Source organism: Mustela lutreola, chromosome 4 (assembly GCF_030435805.1).
Source record: "Mustela lutreola isolate mMusLut2 chromosome 4, mMusLut2.pri, whole genome shotgun sequence".
In the NCBI taxonomy this organism is placed as follows: Eukaryota; Metazoa; Chordata; class Mammalia; order Carnivora; family Mustelidae; genus Mustela; species Mustela lutreola.
The window spans coordinates 93,943,071-93,962,265 of record NC_081293.1 but is presented as its reverse complement, the minus strand read 5'-3'; positions in this window follow the sequence as shown (position 1 = coordinate 93,962,265).

The window sequence follows — 19,195 nt, the reverse complement described above, 5'->3', positions numbered from 1 at the left end:
GAGTGCCTGTGGAGGTGGTTTTCAAGCTGCTGAAGGAGTCATTTGATGTATAAGCCAATAAGTGCACCAGGGAGTTATACACAATAATGAGGGGTGGCTGGCATGTGGTTCCTTCAAGCTGCTGGTAGAAGACCTGGATCATACTGTGGCCTTGACCTCCATCCAGGAGTACCCGGACCTGTCCTTCGCCCTGGAACAATACTGTCTATGCTTTCCCAACAACCAAAGCTCCACCTGCTCCTCAGAGAAGAATTCCAACTTCTCTCATGAGCCGTTGCTCAGGGAGGCCTATCTGCCCTGACAACCAGCCCAGCTTGCCAATGGTGGACTCAAATGACTAGTATCCCTATTACTCCTGTCCAGATTCCATCATAAGCTGTAACCCTTATCCCCCACCCTCCCTGCAAGACTCACTGCCTTCTCCTTTGTCCCTTTCCTACTGGCAGGAGCCAGCTGCCTACCTGAGGCCTTCACCCCTTGAAGTTCACCTCTCTTCCCCTTCCTCTTCCTCCTCCTTACAACCTGCTCATGAAAGAAAGGCACAGAGAGGCAGGTACTTGCTCGTGGCTACTTCCTTCCCTCCCATAAGTTGGACCAAGACCCCTCCCTGGCATCTAGTACTGCCTGGACATCGAGGGAGTGGGAGATGAGGCATGCCACTGAAAGCTGTCGGAGCTTTCCTGTTTTGGTTTTGTCTGCTTAGCATAACATGTAAGACTGAGTTCTGGTGGCAGGGACCTAGTCCTTGGGCTATAGCACTAGCGAGGGGAGGTCAACTGCTCTGGGCCTTGGCTAAGAGCAACCCCTGCTCCAGAGATATGGTGCCAAGGGCTTATTAATTTTGATACTAATTTGCTTTGCTGGCCAAATACCTGGTATCAAAAGATGGGAAGGCAAAGACTGGAAGCAGTTTTGTGACGATGGGGTCCAGCCCCAAACTATGAAGAAAACACAAAGTGTATAAATCTGAGTAAGTATATATTTACACACCTCTTTAAATAGGTTGTTATCAAAGATTTAATCAATGGGTAATATGCTCCTCGTGGCTGGGAAGCATCAGTTGCCATATATTAAAAACAAAGAAAAGAGGTGTCTGGATGGCTTCCTCCATAAGTGTCCCTTCTTTTCAGGTCATGATCCCAGGGTCCTGGGGTGGAGCCCCACATCAGGCTCTCTGCTCAGTGGGAAACCTGCTTCTCCTTTTCCCTCTGCCCTGCTTATAGTTCCTCTTCCTGTCTCTCTGACTGTCAAATAAATAAAATATTAAAAAAAAAAAAAACAAAATGTTTTTAAAAGGTCTTTTTTTTTTTTTAAATTTTCTAGTGGTGCCTGGATGACTCAGTTGTTTAAGCAGATATTTGCCTTTGGCTGAGGTCATGATTCCAGTGTATAACGATCCAGCCCTGCATGGGACTACTTGCACCCCCAAGGAGCTTGCTTCTTCCTCTCCCTCTGCACGTGATTTACCCCGCTTGTGCGCTTCCTCTCTCTCTGTCTCTCTCTCTCTCTTTCGCTGTCAATAAACAAAATAAAATCTTTTACTAAATACACGTGAAGAAAATTATTGAAGAGACATGTCACCAAAAGGATATGGATGGCTTATAAGCACATGACAAATTTCTCAACATTTAGACATTAAAGAAATACAAATTAAAATCATAATGAGACATGCTTACATATCTATTAGAATGGCTAAAATTATAAAGGCTAATTGTACTTCGTCTGAGCTAGATTGAGAAGCAACAAAAAATCTAAACTGTTGTTGGCATGATACCACCACTTTGGAAAATAGTTTGGAAATTTTTTTAAATGCAAAATATGTTGCAGTTACACGAATAGCCATTTTACTTCTAGGCATTTAACCAAGAGAAACAAACCCTATATTCGTACAAGGACTTGTATATGAATTTCATAGCAGCTTTATTTTTAAGAATTGAAAACAGTGGAAATGTTCATCCATGTCCATCAATAGAGCAAAGACAAATGATGATCTATTCATTAAAGAGGTTACTATTCAACATCAAAATGAACTATTTACAACTGGAGATTCTCAAAGTAATGGTGCTGAGAAAAGAAAAGCCAGGCAATGAATAGTATATACTGTGTTATTCCATGACTATAAAAAAATCTAGAAAATACAAAGTTATATATAGTCACAGTCATCAAATATATTGGTGTGATTTTAGTGCCTTCTTCTGTGGTCCCATAGCTTCCTACACTTGGATCTCCAAGCATTTGTTACACCATGTGACAATATGAACTCTTTTTCTTTATTCTGTCTTACTAGAATAAGAATCCTTGAAATTTTATGGACATTTGAAATCTCAGTTATTAGCAGAAATTCTATCACACAGTAAGTTTCCAAATATAAAAGCCAGAGTTTTACAATGACTTTTAAGCTTTTACATGATCTAGCCACTCATTTAACCTCTGTGACCTCTTTCCCTGCTACTCTTCAGTCACTCACAGTGGCCTCCTTGCTATTCCTCAGATATGCCAGGCACGATCCAACCTTATGGCCTTCAAGATAGCCAATTCCTTTGTCTGGAGTGACCTTATTGCTGTTAGTTCTGGGCAAATTCATCACCTTTCCATACCTTTGTTCAATTGTCAGCTTCATTGTAACTACCCTGATCTTCCTATTAAAAATTTTAACTCCCCATCCCCTGCCTAGCAACCTTGATATTTCTCACCCTGATCTAATTTTTCTTTTTCCCCATTGTACTCATCATTTTTGAATGCACTATGCAATTTTTATTAAGTTTTATAGCTTTTAATTGTCTCACCCATTATAATAAACGTTCTACAAAGCCAAGTATTTCATTTACCAGTGTAGTCTGAAGTAATAACTGCCATATAATAGGTTCAATACACAATTGGTAAATTTCAGAAAAAATTAATGTTGAGAGTATACTGAATTTCATAAGTCATTTCAATATTTTTTCCAAAAAATAAACTATGTAAAACATACCTTAAATTTACTTTCAAAATATTTTATAGCATATAATGGACAAAATAAGACAAAAAAAAATAAAGACAAAAGCCTTAAAGAAACAATCATATAAATAACCATTTCATACCTACTTAAAAATTGCATAATACCACACTGCTAGATCCTCTCTCATTGCTCTAAAATAACCCTTCCAAGGAAATACATTTTTAAAATAACAGATTTTTTGGCAAATAATTTAATAAAATAAAAGTTTCATTCATCTATGTAGATCATAATAAATGGTTTTAATAAGCATGAAATTATAACTCTGAAGTGTGCTAAAATGAAACCACCTGCTAAGGGTGAGAGAACAAAAATAAACATCATTTTTCCAAATAAGAGGAATTTATTACCTTTGAATCAAAGCATGTGGATTTGTTCAAACTTGCAATAAGGAATATGGAAACACAAACCATAGAAAGTCATATTTTAGATTTTAAAAGACTTCAAAGTGAAGAGTATACATTTTTTAAATGCTACATAATGCTACATAATGACAAGATGAAAGGTTGTGACAAATAGCATTTTAAAAGCTCTACTCATAATGGAACGGAAGGTGTCATTTCCCTATAATTTTATAAATGTCATTAATATACTATATCTGGATACAACACATTACCAAACAGATGTTCATCAAAGACTAAATCATTTTTAACGGGACATAATATTTTGATCCTACATCTATCAATCATTTTTTTGACCTAACATTTATAGTGTCACTAAACATTTTATCAGTTGTCGACAAAATAAAAAAAAAAATAGGATAAAAAGTCGTGTTTCGAAAAGTAGATTTTCTTTGAAATTTGCGTTTAAATGAAAATATTTCCTGAAATTTTTAAACTTTAAATGTAATTTTATATATATCTGACCTATCAGATGATATAAAATTTTTGGAGAAAATATGACTTATTTTTTTGATCTTGGTTGAAGGTATTAATAAAGAGCAACTGTTTGTATTATTTGTATTGTGATATCTTAGTTAATAAACACGAATAACTGGTATAAAATATGTTTTTTTAAAAATTTTATTTATTTACTTGACAGAGATCACAGGAAGGCAGAGAGGCAGGCAGAGAGAGAGGAATGGAAGCAGGCTCCCTGCTGAGAAGAGAGCCCACTGTGGGACTCAATCCCAGGATCCTGGAATCATAACCTGAGCCGAAGGCAGAGATTTTAACCTATTGAGCCACCCAGGTGCCCTAAAATAGGTTTTTTTTTTTAATATAGAAATATAGTTCTTGCCAAAATATGGAACTAGCTGGAACTGAATGCCCCCTTCAAAGTTAGCTCTGGAGAAATTATGCAAGTGTAATAGGGAACTATTTTAGATATTAACCAAAAACAAAGAAATGATGATAAATTCCTTAAAAGACTCAAAGTTGCTCTTGACTGGTATGTTTCAAGCTCTATTCCTGGTTTAAGGACAGGTTTTAACAGGCCTTTCACTGTAGAAATCAGCTGGATGTTTAGAGGCGATCAGAACTGTACAAAAACCTTGAAGGGGTAAAGACTTGAAAATCCTTTAGAGAGATTAGCTCCCTAAGGCATTATTCATCCACACATTTTCCTCCAAACAATTAAGACTGATGGATGAGGGGCACCTGAGTGGCTCTCTCATCACGTGGGTGGTGGGTTAGGCCTCTGCCTTCATCTCAAGTCATGGTCTCTGGGTCCTGGGACCCAGCCCCACATCGGGCTGTGCTCAAAAGGAAGACTGCTTCCCTCCCTGCTTGCTTGCCTCTCTGCTTACTTGTGATCTCTCTCTCTCTCTCTCTCTCTCTCTCTGTGTCCAATAAATAAACAAAATCTTTAAAAAAAGGCTGATGGATGCTAAATTATGAAAACTGCTCCCTCCAAATGATGCTTCTTCATAAGGATTTAAGAATTTAAAATTGAAACTTGATCGTAGGATTTATCTTATAGAATAACATCAAGTGAAGGCAGTTTTATTAGTTCTGAAGTATTTGTGATTCTGAATTCTTGGCCTCATTAGTAAATTTATTTTTAATAAATTATTATTTAATATATAATAATATATATAATATACTATATGTAACATATATAACATATATAATATATATAATAAATTCATTCATTCATTTATTATTTATTTATTTATTATTATTATGTATTTATTTATTAACTCAAACACAAGAAAATGAATGACCTGATTGAAAAATTGGCAAGGACTGGAACAGACACCTCACTGAAGAAGATATTGAGATGGCAATAATGATATGAAAAGATGCTGTGATGATTCACAGCATGTCTAATTAAGGAATTGTAAATTAAAAGAACAAAGAGGGGTGCCTGGATGGCTCAGTGGGTTAAGCAGCTGCCTTTGGCTCAGGTCATGATCTCAGGGTCCTGGGATCAAGTTCCACGTTGGGCTCTCTGCTCAGCAGAAGCCTGCTTCCCTTTCTCTCTCTCTCTGAGTGCCTCTCCGTCTTCTTGTGATCTCTCTCTGTCAGATAAATAAATAAAATCTTTTTTAAAAATAAATAAATAAATAAATAAAACAATGATATATCACTACACATCTATTAGACTGGCTAATATCCAAAATACTGACAACATAAAATGCTTTTGACGATGAGGAACAAGAGAAACTCTCATTCATTCTGGTGAGAACACCAAAATGGTGCTACCACTTTGGAAGACAGTTGGGCAGTTTCTTACCAAACTAAACATATTCTTACCATATGATCCAGCAATCGTGCTACTTGGTACTCACCCAAAAGAGCAAAAACTTTGTGTACACAGAATCCTGCATATAAACCTGTGTTTGTAACAGCTTTACCCATACGTGCCAAGAGTTGGAAGTAACCAAGATGTCCTTCAGCAGGAGAATGGATAGATAAACAGTGGTCCATTGAAACAATGGGATATGATTCAGCGATAAAGAGAAATGGCTATCAAGCAATGAAAAGACATGGAACAAACTTAAAATCCGCCATAATAAGTGAAAGAAGTCAATTTGAAAAAGCTTCATGCTGCAAGGTTCCAACTATATGACCTTCTAGAAAAGGCAGAACTATGCAAATGGTATAAAGGTCAGCGGTTTGTAGCAGTTAGGAGAGAAGGAGGAGGAACAGGCAGAGCACAGAGGATTTTTAGGCCAGTGAAAATGTTCTGTATGACATGTATGATATTTTAGATATATATCGCTACACAGTTGTCAAAATGCATAAGATACTATACCAAGAGTGAACTCTATGAAAAAAGGTTTTTTTAAGATTTTATTTATTTATTTGACAGGCATCAAAGCAGGCAGAGAGGCAGGCGGGGAAAGCAGGGGTTGGGGGAAAGCAGGCTCCCTGCCAAGCAGAGAGTGTGGTCTGGGGCTCGATCCCAGGACTGCCAGATTATGACCTGAGCGGAAGGCAGAAGCCTTAACCCACTGAGCCACCCTGGTGCCCCACCAAGAGTGAACTCTAATGTAAACTGTGGACTTTGGGGTGATAATGATGTGTCAGTGTAGGGTCAGTGAGCGTGAAAAATTATCACCGTGGTACAGGATGTGGATAATGAGGAAGGCTGTGTGTATGTGGGGAAAGGGAATTTTACTTTGATCCCCAAACTACTATAAAAAATGCAGTCTGTTAAAAAAAACTTTATAATGCAATATAATACAAAACAAGAATGCATATCAAGAGAGAAATAATGTTTAAAGGGAACGAAGAACTTCAGTAATGTGTACCTAGGGATTTTGATTGCACATTTGTAGGATGTTCACATTGTCATTAGCAATTGTTTATCTGTGAAGTAGAAGTAACATAAAGAGTGATGAAAACTCAAAAATGCAACATTAAAAAAATGCCATCTATGGGCTTTTAAAAAATGGAACAAAATTTGCTTGGCTTTTTAAGCTTTGTGGGGAATGAAGGGACAGAATTTAAATTCAGCTTTATAAAAGATTGGATAATATGTTTCTACAAAGAAGGATCCTCTGAGTAACATAGAAATGAACATGGTAGCAGAAAGTGGAAAAAAGGTTACATCTCTTGTGAGCTCACGTTCTCTGAAACCCTGTCACTTGATGGAGACAGTAACTGTTTGATGAATAGCAAATGGTAGTCTTTCAGATTGCCGGGATTTTCACTAAGAATCGTGAATGGATTTTTTAAAAAATATGTAAAGAATATCTACAGTGCAAGTACCTGCAAATAACTGACATTTTTGAGAGAATATTTTAATCATCAGAGAAGGTCAAAATGACAAAGTTCCAGGATCAGAGTAAACATATGGGTTTAAAAAATAAAAAAATAAAAATAAATATTTTTTTGAAAGAACTTTTTTTTTTAAAGGACTTTAAACAAAAGTCCTTTTTAAGAGACAGTTGGCTGTTTAAACCAAAAGTACAACTCACTGAGAGATTCGCCGCATTATTTATTGGGGTAGAAAGGGCCTGGAATGTAGAAAAACCCATTCTGCAGAGGAAAAAATAGAATCACTAACAGGCCTCATGCCTTCCACAGCCAGTGGCTAGAATCCCTGCCTCATGAGACCCTGTGCTAGAAGGCCGCTAGAACCATCTCAAGAATGTTAGTCTATCTTGGAAGCCAACAAGTGTTTGCCCAGGTAAGAGCACGGTAACAATCAGTCACGTTATGTTATAATGATTGTCGATATCTTTAAAAGCCTTGTCAAGTTCCTTTTTGAGTAACCCTCACTCCACCCTTAGAGAAATTTATCTGTGGTTCACCTCTTTTGAAATACCTCATTGTTGTTCCACATTTACCATAGCCAAAAAAAAAAAAAAAAAAAGCTTTTTATTAACAAATTGTTCAGAAAGGGGCGCCACTGTAAACAATGAGAGTTATCGCTGCTGGGACAACTTTGTTGCAGAAACAGCTGAAAGCAGTCAGGTCAGACAGAGCCAAGGGCTGGAGGGATTTTTAAAATTACAAAAACCGAACCAAATCAAACCAAAACAAAAATCAAAACCAATGGCCAAGATTTCAAGTTTGCTACTAAATGTATGACATTATCCTAAGACATGCACGTGACTTGATCAATATATTTATATATTTATATTTGAAGAAGAAGGAACTATTTGATGCAGGAAGTCCACGTTGATTAAAAATTACCAGATATGGGGGCTCCTGGGGGGGCTCAGTGGATTAGGCCTCTGCCTTCGGCTCAGGTCAAGATCTCAGTGTCCTGGGATCGAGACCCCCATCGGGCTCTCTGCTCAGCAGGGAGCCTGCTTCCTCTTCTCTCTCTCTCTCTCTGCCTGACTCTCCCTACTTGTGATCTCTCTCTGTCAAATAAATAAATAAAATCATTAAAAAGAAACAATTACTAGGTGTGAAATACATCGAGGGTATGGGAAGGAAAATGATTTCACCTGATCTGACTAGGAAGTGGTTGAAGCCTGAATTAAAGTGCTATAAAAAGAGTAAAGACTTGGGAAATATATGGGGAAAAAATCCCTAGAAAAACAGCAATAATAACTGGCTGCTCTTTATTGAACCAGATCCTGCGGTAGGCAAAAAGAGCTGGTTTTAGCCAGAGGATGATCTCCGTTTATCTTCATGATCTGGCATTCCTGCAAGCCAGGCATGGGGCACTGCACTAGAGCTGCAAATGCTGGGGGCCCTCACTGTCCCTTTTCTCTTCTCAGGGGGACAACAGGCATGTCCATGGTGCAGTGTGACATGTTTTACCACAGGGAGATAAAAGACTGCCAAGGGAAGGTTGGAGCTGGAAAGAGCCACTTAGGAACAGATTTTCAGGGGAGGTGATAGACAAGGGCAATGCGAAGAATGAGGATGAGTGTGTCAAGTTTCACAGTGCCAGGTAGCAGCACAGTGAATTCAGGAAACTACAGCAAGTTCATGTCAACCAACAGCTGATCTGGCAGCATCACCTGGGGATGGAGGCTGAGCTCCGGGGTTAACACTGGGGGTGAGATGGTTTGTATACTATGCCGAGGAGGTGAGGTACTACACTGTGGGGGCACAGGGAGCTACCGGAGGATTTCAAATATCAGAATTGTAACCATAATAGAGTATTTCATTGCATCCTAGCTTTCATCAAGGGTAAGATGCACTATACTTTATGTTCGACTAAGAAAGAGAAATGCTGTCAGTTAAACTAGGATATGTAATCAAGTGCAAGGTGAGTGCCACCTTAAGAGATATTAAAATGGGGTGGGGGGGAGACAAATCTTAGAACAAGTAAACTGTGGTACTAGAATAATTAAGAAAAGTCGAACACTTGGATCAACAAAAAAAGTGATTATTGCTTACCATGTGCCCCAAACTATATTAAGTCTTAGAACAAGAGACGTTCTCATCTTGATGCCCCGCAGCTGTTAGACCAAAGGTACATAGGGCAGTAGCCAACAACCAGCAGGCCCCAAGTGCCATGTGCAGACTCTAAGAGCAACTGCCTTTGAGAGAGGAAACGGTTGAGAGTCGGCCTTCTGAGGTAGAGAATTACTAGCTGGGAAAGTAGGAAAATTGACACAGAATCGGAATTGATGCCCCTACATGACAGAGTTGGTGAAACTTCCGTTCTCAGAGATCTTGAGGCTCCTCAGAAATGTATTTTTCATTTTGGACGGTACATTCAGGATAAATATGATCTGTTCGAGTTCCTCTTCTCTCATCAGGACTGTTTCTTAGGCTTCAGTGGCACAAGAAAAGGGTTTTGATAGTCCAGGGTAAATCCTGCCAAAAGCAAAGCACAGTATCTATGAAAAACTAACCACTCAGAAGAGAACAACGGATAAAAGGCCAGGACGACCTGACCCTGCAGGATAGGTTAGGTTGGTCTGGCAACAGGGGTAGAGGGGAAGTGCCCATCTCCTGCTAGAAGAGCTGGAGAAGACCCCTTACGGAGAGACCACCAGGAGAGGAGAGCAGTAGGTGCTGATGATGAAGAATATTTTAATCAGCAGAGAAGGTCAAAATGACAAAGTTCCAGGATCAGAGTAAACATATGGGATTAAAAAATAAAAAAATAAAAATAAATATTTTTTTGAAAGAACTTTTTTTTTTAAAGGACTTTAAACAAAAGTCCTTTTTAAGAGACAGTTGGCTGTTTAAACCAAAAGTACAACTCACCGAGAGATTCGCCGCATTATTTATTGGGGTAGAAAGGACCTGGAATGTAGAAAGACCCATTCTGCAGAGGAAAAAATAGAATCACTAACAGGCCTCATGCCTTGCACAGCCAGTGGCTAGAATCCCTGCCTCATGAGACCCTGTGCTAGAAGGCCGCTAGAACCATCTCAACTATGTTAGTCTATCTTGGAAGCCAACAAGTGTTTGCCCAGGTAAGAGCACGGTAACAATCAGTCACGTTATGTTATAATGATTGTCGATATCTTTAAAAGCCTTGTCAAGTTCCTTTTTGAGTAACCCTCACCCCACCCTTAGAGAAATCTATCTGTGGTTCACCTCTTTGAAATACCTCATTGTTGTTCCACATTTAAGACACAATGAAGCAATAAAATTGACAATGAGTTCCAGATTTTAAAAGTCACTTGCCATTCAATCCAAATTGTGAGTTTGATCGGTTACCGAACACTTTATAATGCACCCCCAGTAATTTTACAGATATTATTTTTTTCTTCCCAATTCTTGATTATTCTGTCTTGCAATGCAGAGAAAGCTAACTAATTTAAAATAAACTTCCGTTAATTTTGATTGTTATAAACTTAAAATTGATTAATTTCCATATACAGTGTTTAAAATGTTCACAATTTACATTAAATATATATTCTGTGTATACCTTGGAAAAATTATACTGCAAATTGAAATTAAAATGATGTTGTATATAGCTGCAAGAAGCCACCTGTCCTATTTCATCTTACTATATAAGTTGTGTCAGGTAATTTATAAAATCCCTACTGAATAACAAATGTATTTTTTGTTGGAATGGGTAGTAATGTTTGTTCTTATTTCTAAATAATATTTGGTCTATGAGTGCATCTGCAATTGTATTTTTCCTAAGTGGCTTCAGGGTCTTGAACTGAGAAAGCTCAAATCATTAAACATCAAAATAATATAATTTGACATAATTAGACATCAAAGAAATGCAATTAAAATGACACTGAGATATCACTACACACTTATCAGAATGGCTAAAATAAAATATAATGACAAGACCAAAAGGAAAAAATATACCATTTGATGATACACAATGGCAAGTTGTACCATAACTTAACCATCTCAGACTAGTGTAGTGTTAAATTTGTTTTTCTAAGCAATGTTTTGGGTCCCTTACCACTTTTCAAGGATTTAAAGTGCTATCATTTTACTTAAAACTGTGAAATTTGGTCAGATTTAAATTTCAATTTATGTTAAAACATTCTGTAAACTGTGTTAAACTTTGACATTTGTTCCCTCTGTTCAGTGAATAACACTATATCATATTTTGAAAAATACACTAATTTTCATTTTGAAAAATATCCCTTTTTCCTCTTATGGTAATTATTAATATGAATTAATAGTAGAATTTGATATGGTTCCATATGACCATAAATCCTTTATTGTATATTATCAAATTTAATAATGAATATAATGTACTTCTATGGACAATTTTTAAAGACCAGTCTACTCTTAAAAAAAAAAAAATGGAGACGCACTTCTTCAGTTCACACAAACTTCATTTTATTCTATAAAACCTCAGATTTCAACAAATCATAATTTATTAAAATTATGTCTATTTAAAAATCTCATAGAAGAGTAAAACCATCAAAAATAAAAATAAACACGCACAACACACACACATCACCCATGTATTGGCAAATCACAATTGCTGTAACAATACATTAGACATTCCACAGTTAAAGGCTATCAAAATTTCCATCAGTGACAAAAAGATTTGTGTCCAAATGGACTGATTTTCCAGAATCCAAGAAAATTCTCCTAGGGTTTATTTAAAGATAAATATTTGAACAAATACTTCTTAAATTTAGGAAATTCAGAACATACGATTAAAGAATATTTGCAGTGCAGACTATATTAAATCCTTCCTTCAAAATGTGCCTTTGAGTACATAATTCTGTTTTCTCTATCTAAATTGAGCTGTCCTCCAAGGAAGTTTTCTAAAATGTGTGTCTCTGTGTGATAAATGTTCTAAGACCTAACATGCTTCATTGTATTTTTACTGTGCTCTCAAATTTAATCAATAATTTGGCTTGATGTATAATATCTAGTTTCAAATATCTTTTCCATCTATACAAACACCCAGCTGTCTCCTTTATATGCTATTACTATTGAGAATTCTGCTGTCAGTATTATTCTTGTACATTTTAGGTGATCTGTTCTTCTCTTGGGCATCATTTATGCTCTTCTCTGTTTTTGATATTCTTAAAGCTCACCATAATATATATGAGTGTTTTTTTTAAAGATTTTATTTATTTATTTGACAGAGAGAAATCACAAGTAGTTGGAGAGGCAGGCAGAGAGAGAGAGAGGAGGAAGCAGGCTCCCTGCCGAGCAGAGAGCCCCATGCGGGACTCAATCCCAGGACCCTGAGATCATGACCTGAGCCGAAGGCAGCGGCTTAACCCACTGAGCCACCCAGGCGCCCTATATGAGTGTTTTTGTGTGTGTGTGGTTTTTGTTTTGTTTTGTTTCTGATTTCTCATGTTTGGCATCATTTTAAGTCTGGTATCTTTTATCTTTCTTTAATTCTCCAAAATTTATCTCAGTACTTATTTAAATATTTTCTTTATTTTTTTTCTCTTCTGCTGCATTTGGGCAGAAGTCATTAATTTGTTTGTTTGTTTTTCCCAACTCACTTATTCATTTTACAGCTATATTCATATTAGTCTCCATTTATTGTATTTTTTATTTCAACAATTTTCACTTAATTTATATTCACAGTATAGTATCTTTCTTTTCTTTGTATATGTATATCATTATTTTATCATATACTTTTAAGCTATTTTAAAAAATATTTTATTTATATATTTGACAGTGAGAAATCACAAGTAGGCAGAGAGGCTGGCAGAGAGAGAGGAAGGGAAGCAGGCTACCGGCTGAGCAGAAAGCCTGATGTGGGGCTTGATCCCAGGACCCTGAGATCATGACTTGAACCGAAGGCAGCGGATTAACCCACTGAGCCACCCAGGTGCCCCTTTTAAGCTATTTTTTAAAAGTACAGTCATTCTCTTTTTTTTAATATTTTATTTATTTATTTATTTGACAGAGAGAGATCACAAGTAGACGGAGGGCAGGCAGAGAGAGAGAGAGAGAGAGAAGCAGACTCTCTGCTGAGCAAACAGCCTGATGCAGGATTTGATCCCAGGACCCTGAGATCATGACCTGAGCTGAAGGCAGTGGCTTAATCCACTGAGCCACCTAGGCGCCCCTAAGCTATTTTTTAAATTCCTGTTCCAATAACACTTGGATTGCCATATAAAGTTAACCACATCATCTTTTTTAGGTAAGTAATTGTACTTTTTATGTGCATAGTTATTTTGGTCCATGAGTACAGCTCCTCTTAGGATCATCAAATCTCTGTAAAGTCTGGGTATGCTAGGATTTTCTAAGCAACAATAAAATACATTGAAACCTGGTAGCTTAATTATAATAATGTTTTCTTTCTCAATCATTCACAATAGCATTACATTCTGAGTAGCTTCCTTCTATTTTGCAGATATAGTGTTTGGAAAAACTTGAATTGTGATATCACTGTGATAATGTGAATTAGTCAGGGTTTTTCAGAGAATCGGGAAGAGAAAAAAAAAAAAAGGAAGATATTCTCCAGGGCCAACTCTAGAAGTGACTATTTTTTTTTTTAAAGATTTTTATTTATTTATTTGACGGAGAGAGTTTACAAGCAGGCAGAGAGGCAGGTAGAGAGAGAGGAGGAATCAGGCTCCCTGCTGAGCAGAGAGCCCGATGCGGGACTCGATCCCAGGACCCTGAGATCATGACCTGAGCTGAAGGCAGCGGCTTAACCCACTGAGCCACCCAGGCGCCCTAGAAGTGACTATTAAAACATCTGTCCAAATTCAATTGAACAAAACTCAGAAATGCCATCTCCAGTGAAATACAAAGAAGAGTATATATAGTTCTGGGCACACACATCTCATTTGACCCAGTGATGTACATGAATGAAAGACTGAAGGCCAATCACCACTCCATGGGAGAATTTAAAAATAAATTTACTAATGAGGCCAAGAATTCAGAATCACAAATACTTCAGATATAATAATAACTGCCTGCACTTGATGTCATTCTGTAACATAAATCCTACGATCATGTTTTAATTTTAAATTCTTACAATTTTAAATTCTTAAATCCTTATGAAGAAGCATCATTTGGAGGGAGCAGTTTTCATAATTTATCATCCATCAGCCTTTTTTTTTAAGATTTTATTTATTTATTGGACTGAGAGAGAGAGAGAGAGAGAGATCACAAGTAAGCAGAGAGGCAAGCAAGCAGGGAGGGAAGCAGGCTTCCTTTTGAGCAGAGCCCGATGTGGGGCTGGATCCCAGGACCCAGAGACCATGACTTGAGATGAAGGCAGAGGCTTAACCCACCACCCACGTGATGAGAGAGCCACTCAGGTGCCCCTCATCCATCAGTCTTAATTGTTTGGAGGAAAATGTGTGGATGAATAATGCCTTAGGGAGCTAATCTCTCTAAAGAATTTTCAAGTCTTTACCCCTTCAAGGTTTTTGTACAGTTCTGATCGCCTCTAAACATCCAGCTGATTTCTACAGTGACATCCTTGTTAAAAACTGTCCTCAAACCAGGAATAGAGCTTGAAACATACCAGTCAAGAGCAACTTTGAGTCTTTTAAGGAATTTATCATCATTTCTTTGTTTTTGGTACATATCCAAAATAGTTCTATATTACACTTGCATAATTTCTCCAGAGCTGACTTTGAAGGAGTCATTCAGTTCCAGCTAGTTCCATATTTTGGCAAGAACTATAATTCTATATAAAAAAAGAACATATTTTATGGTGCCTGGGTGGGTCAGTGGGTTAAAATCTCTGCCTTCGGCTCAGGTTATGATTCCAGGTTCCTGGGATTGAGTCCCACAGTGGGCTCTCTTCTCAGCAGGGAGCCTGCTTCCATTCCTCTCTCTCTGCCTGCCTCTCTGCCTTCCTGTGATCTCTGTCAAGTAAATAAATAAAATTTTTTAAAAAACATATTTTATACTAGTTATTCATGTTTATTAACTAAGATATCACAATACAAATAATACAAACAGTTGCTCTTTATTAATACCTTCAACCCAGATCAAAAAAATAAGTCATATTTTCTCCAAAAATTTTATATCATCTGATAGGTCATATATATATAAAATTACATTTAAAGTTTTAAAACTATCAGCAAATATTTTCATTTAAATGCAAATTTCAAAGAAAATCTACTTTTCCAAACACGACTTTTTATCCTATTTTTTTTTTAATTTTGTCGTCAACTGATAAATTGTTTAGCGAGACTATAAATGTTAGGTCAAAAAAATGATTGATAGATGTAGGATCAAAATATTATGTTCCATTAAAAATGATTTAGTCTTTGATGAACATCTGTTTGGTAATATGTTGTATCCAGATACAGTTAATTAATGACATTTATAAAATTATAGGGAAATGACACCTTCCGTTCCATTATGAGTAGAGCTTTTAAAATGCTATTTGTCACAACCTGTCATCTTGTCATTATGTAGCATTATGTAGCATTTAAAAAATGTATACTCTTCACTTTGAAGTCTTTTAGAAATCTAAAATATGACTTTCTATGGTTTGTGTTTCCATATTCCTTTATTGCCAGTTTGAACAAATCCACATGCTTTGATTCAAAGGTAATAAATTCCTCTTATTTGGAAAAATGATGTTTATTTTTGTTCTCTCACCCTTAGCAGGTGGTTTCATTTTAGCACACTTCAGAGTTATAATTTCATGCTTTTTAAAAACTTTTATTATGATCTACTTAGATGAATGAAACTTTTATTTTATTAAATTATTTGCCAAAAAATCTGTTATTTTAAAAATGTATTTCCTTGGAAGGGTTATTTTAGTGCATTGAGAAAGGATCTAGGAGTGTGGTATTATGCAATTTTTAAGTAGGTTTGAAATGGTTATTTATATGATTGTTTCTTTAAGGCTTATGTATATTGTCCATTATATGGTATAAAATATTTTGAAAGTAAATTTAAGGTATGTTGTACATTGTTCATTTTTTGGAAAAAAATATTGAAATGACTTATGAAATGCAGTATACTCTCAACATTAATTTTTTCTGAAATTTACCAATTGTGTCTTGAACCTATTATATGGCAGTTATTACTTCAGACTACACTGGTAAATGAAATACTTGGCTTTGTAGAACGTTTATTTTAATGAGTGAGATAATTAAAAGCTATAAACCTTAATAAAAATTGCATAGTGCATTCAAAAATGATGAGTACAATGGGGAAAAAGAAAAATTAGATCAGGGTGAGAAAAATCAAGGTTGCTAGGCAGGGGATGGGGAGTTAAGAATTTTAATAGGAAGATCAGGGTAGTAACAATGAAGCTGACAATTGAACAAAGGTATGGAAAGGTGATGAATTTGCCCAGAACTATCAGCAATAAGGTCACTCCAGACAAAGGAATTGGCTATCTTGAAGGCCATAAGGTTGGATCGTGCCTGGCATATCTGAGGAATAGCCAGGGGGCCACTGTGAGTGACTGAAGAGTAGCAGGGAAAGAGGTCACAGAGGTTAAATGAGTGGCTAGATCATGTAAAAGCTTAAAAGTCATTGTAAAACTCTGGCTTTTATATTTGGAAATTTACTGTATGATAGAATTTCTGCTAATAACTGAGAGTTCAAATGTCCATAAAATTTCAAGGATTCTTTTTCTTGTAAGACAGAATAAAGAAAAAGAGTTCATATTTTCACATGGTGTAACAAATGCTCAGAGATCCAAGTGTAGGAATCTATGGGCAACAGAAGAAGGCACTAAAATCACACCAATATATTTTATGACTGTGACTATATATAAATTTGTATTTTCTAGATTTTTTTATAGTCATGGAATCACACAGTATATACTATTCATTGCCTGGCTTTTCTTTTCTCAGCACCATTACTTTGAGAATCTCCAATTGTAAATAGTTCATTTTGATGTTGAACAGTAATCTCTTTAATCAATAGATCATATTTTGTCTTTGCTCTATTGATGGACATGGATGAACATTTCCAGTGTTTTCAATTCTTAAAAATAAAGCTGCTATGTAATTCATAAACAAGTCCTTGTATGAACATAGGGTTTGTTTCTCTTGGTTAAATGCCTAGAAGTAAAATGGCTATTCGTGTAACTGCAACATATTTTGCATTTAAAAAAAATTCAAACTATTTTCCAAAGTGGTGGTATCATGATATATGTCAACAACAGTTTAGATATTTTGTTGCTTCTCAATCTAGCTCAGACGAAGTACAATTAGCCTTTATAATTTTAGCCATTCTAATAGATATGTAAGCATGTCTCATGATTTTAATTTGTATTTCTTTAATGTCTAAATGTTGAGAAATTTGTCATGTGCTTATATCCTTTTGGTGACATGTCTCAATACTATTCTTCACATGTAAAATTGGATACTCTGTTTGGTTATTAGTAAGGTTTTTTATTTTTATTCATTTTTTAATAATCAGAGGAGATGTCCATTATCAGATATATAATTTGCAAATCCCTTCTCCATCTTTACGGTTTCTCAATGGAGCTTTGATAGCTGTGTCTTTCAAGAAATATGCTAATTCTTTCCTGGTACACGGAGGTATGACTACAACATTATCAATGTTGACCTTTGCAAAGAAAATCATGGCTTAAGATATATGTCGTCTGCAGCTGTTGGGAGTGTTTTGTAATATCAAGCATATCTAGTTAGTTGATAATTTTGTTCAAGTCTTACATATCTTACCCATTTGATGACAATTTGTCTATATAATCTTAAAATAAAGGTGTTGCAATTTTTTTCCATTTCTCTTCTAAGGTAGAAGTTATGATTTTTGTTCTTAGTTTTTCCCTATATATCCCCAAATCTGTTATTAAGTATTAAAAATCAAGAATTATTATACTCCCTGAGGAATTCATCCATTTACTCTTCTGTAATTTTGACTTGATCTTTATGTCTGATAATGAAATTTGCTTTAAAATCACTTTTCATTATCTTGATATAACCACCAAAGTTATAGTGTGATTAGTGTTAATATAGCATATTTTTTCTTTTACTTTATAAAGCACTTCTATATTTAATCCGGAAAAAAATAAACAGCTTTTTAGCTCTGGAAGCATCTTTCTAAATTATCTTTTCTTTTTTTTTTTTTTTAATGAATCAGTAGCAATTTTTGTTAAGGGACCTAAACTGAAAGTAGGTTTAGAACTTTATTTATTTATTTATTTATTTAGTAAAAGATTTTATTTTGTTTATTGACAGCGAGAGAGAGAGAGAGAGAGGAAGCGCACAAGTGGGGGTGATCACGTGCAAAGGGAGAGGAAGAAGCAAGCTCCTTGGGGTGCAAGTAGTCCCATGCAGGGCTGGATCCCTGTACACTGGAATCATGACCTCAGCCAAATGCAAACATCTGCCTAAACAACTGAGTCATCCAGGCACCCCTAGAAAATTTAAAAAAAAAAAAGACCTTTTAAAAACATTTTCTTTCTTTCTTTTTTTAAAATATTTTATTTATTTGACAGACAGAGAGACAGTAAGAGGAACTATAAGCTGGGCAGAGGGAAAAGGAGAAGCAGGTTTCCCACTGAGCAGAGAGCCTGATGTGGGACTCCATCCCAGGACCCTGGGATCATGACCTGAATAGAAGGGACAGTTATGGAGGAAGCCACCCAGACACCTCTTTTCTTTGTTTTTAATATATGGCAACTGATGCTTCCCAGCCACGAGGAGCATATTACCCATTGATTAAATCTTTGATAACAACCTATTTAAAGAGGTGTGTAAATATATACTTACTCAGATTTATACACTTTGTGTTTTCTTCATAGTTTGGGGCTGGACCCCATGGTCACAACACTGCTTCCAGTCTTTGCCTTCCCATCTTTTGATACCAGGTATTTGGCCAGCAAAGCAAATTAGTATCAAAATTAATAAGCCCTTGGCACCATATCTCTGGAGCAGGGGTTGCTCTTAGCCAAGGCCCAGAGCAGTTGACCTCCCCTCGCTAGTGCTATAGCCGCAAGGATTAGGTCCCTGCCACCAGAACTAAATCTTACATGTTATGC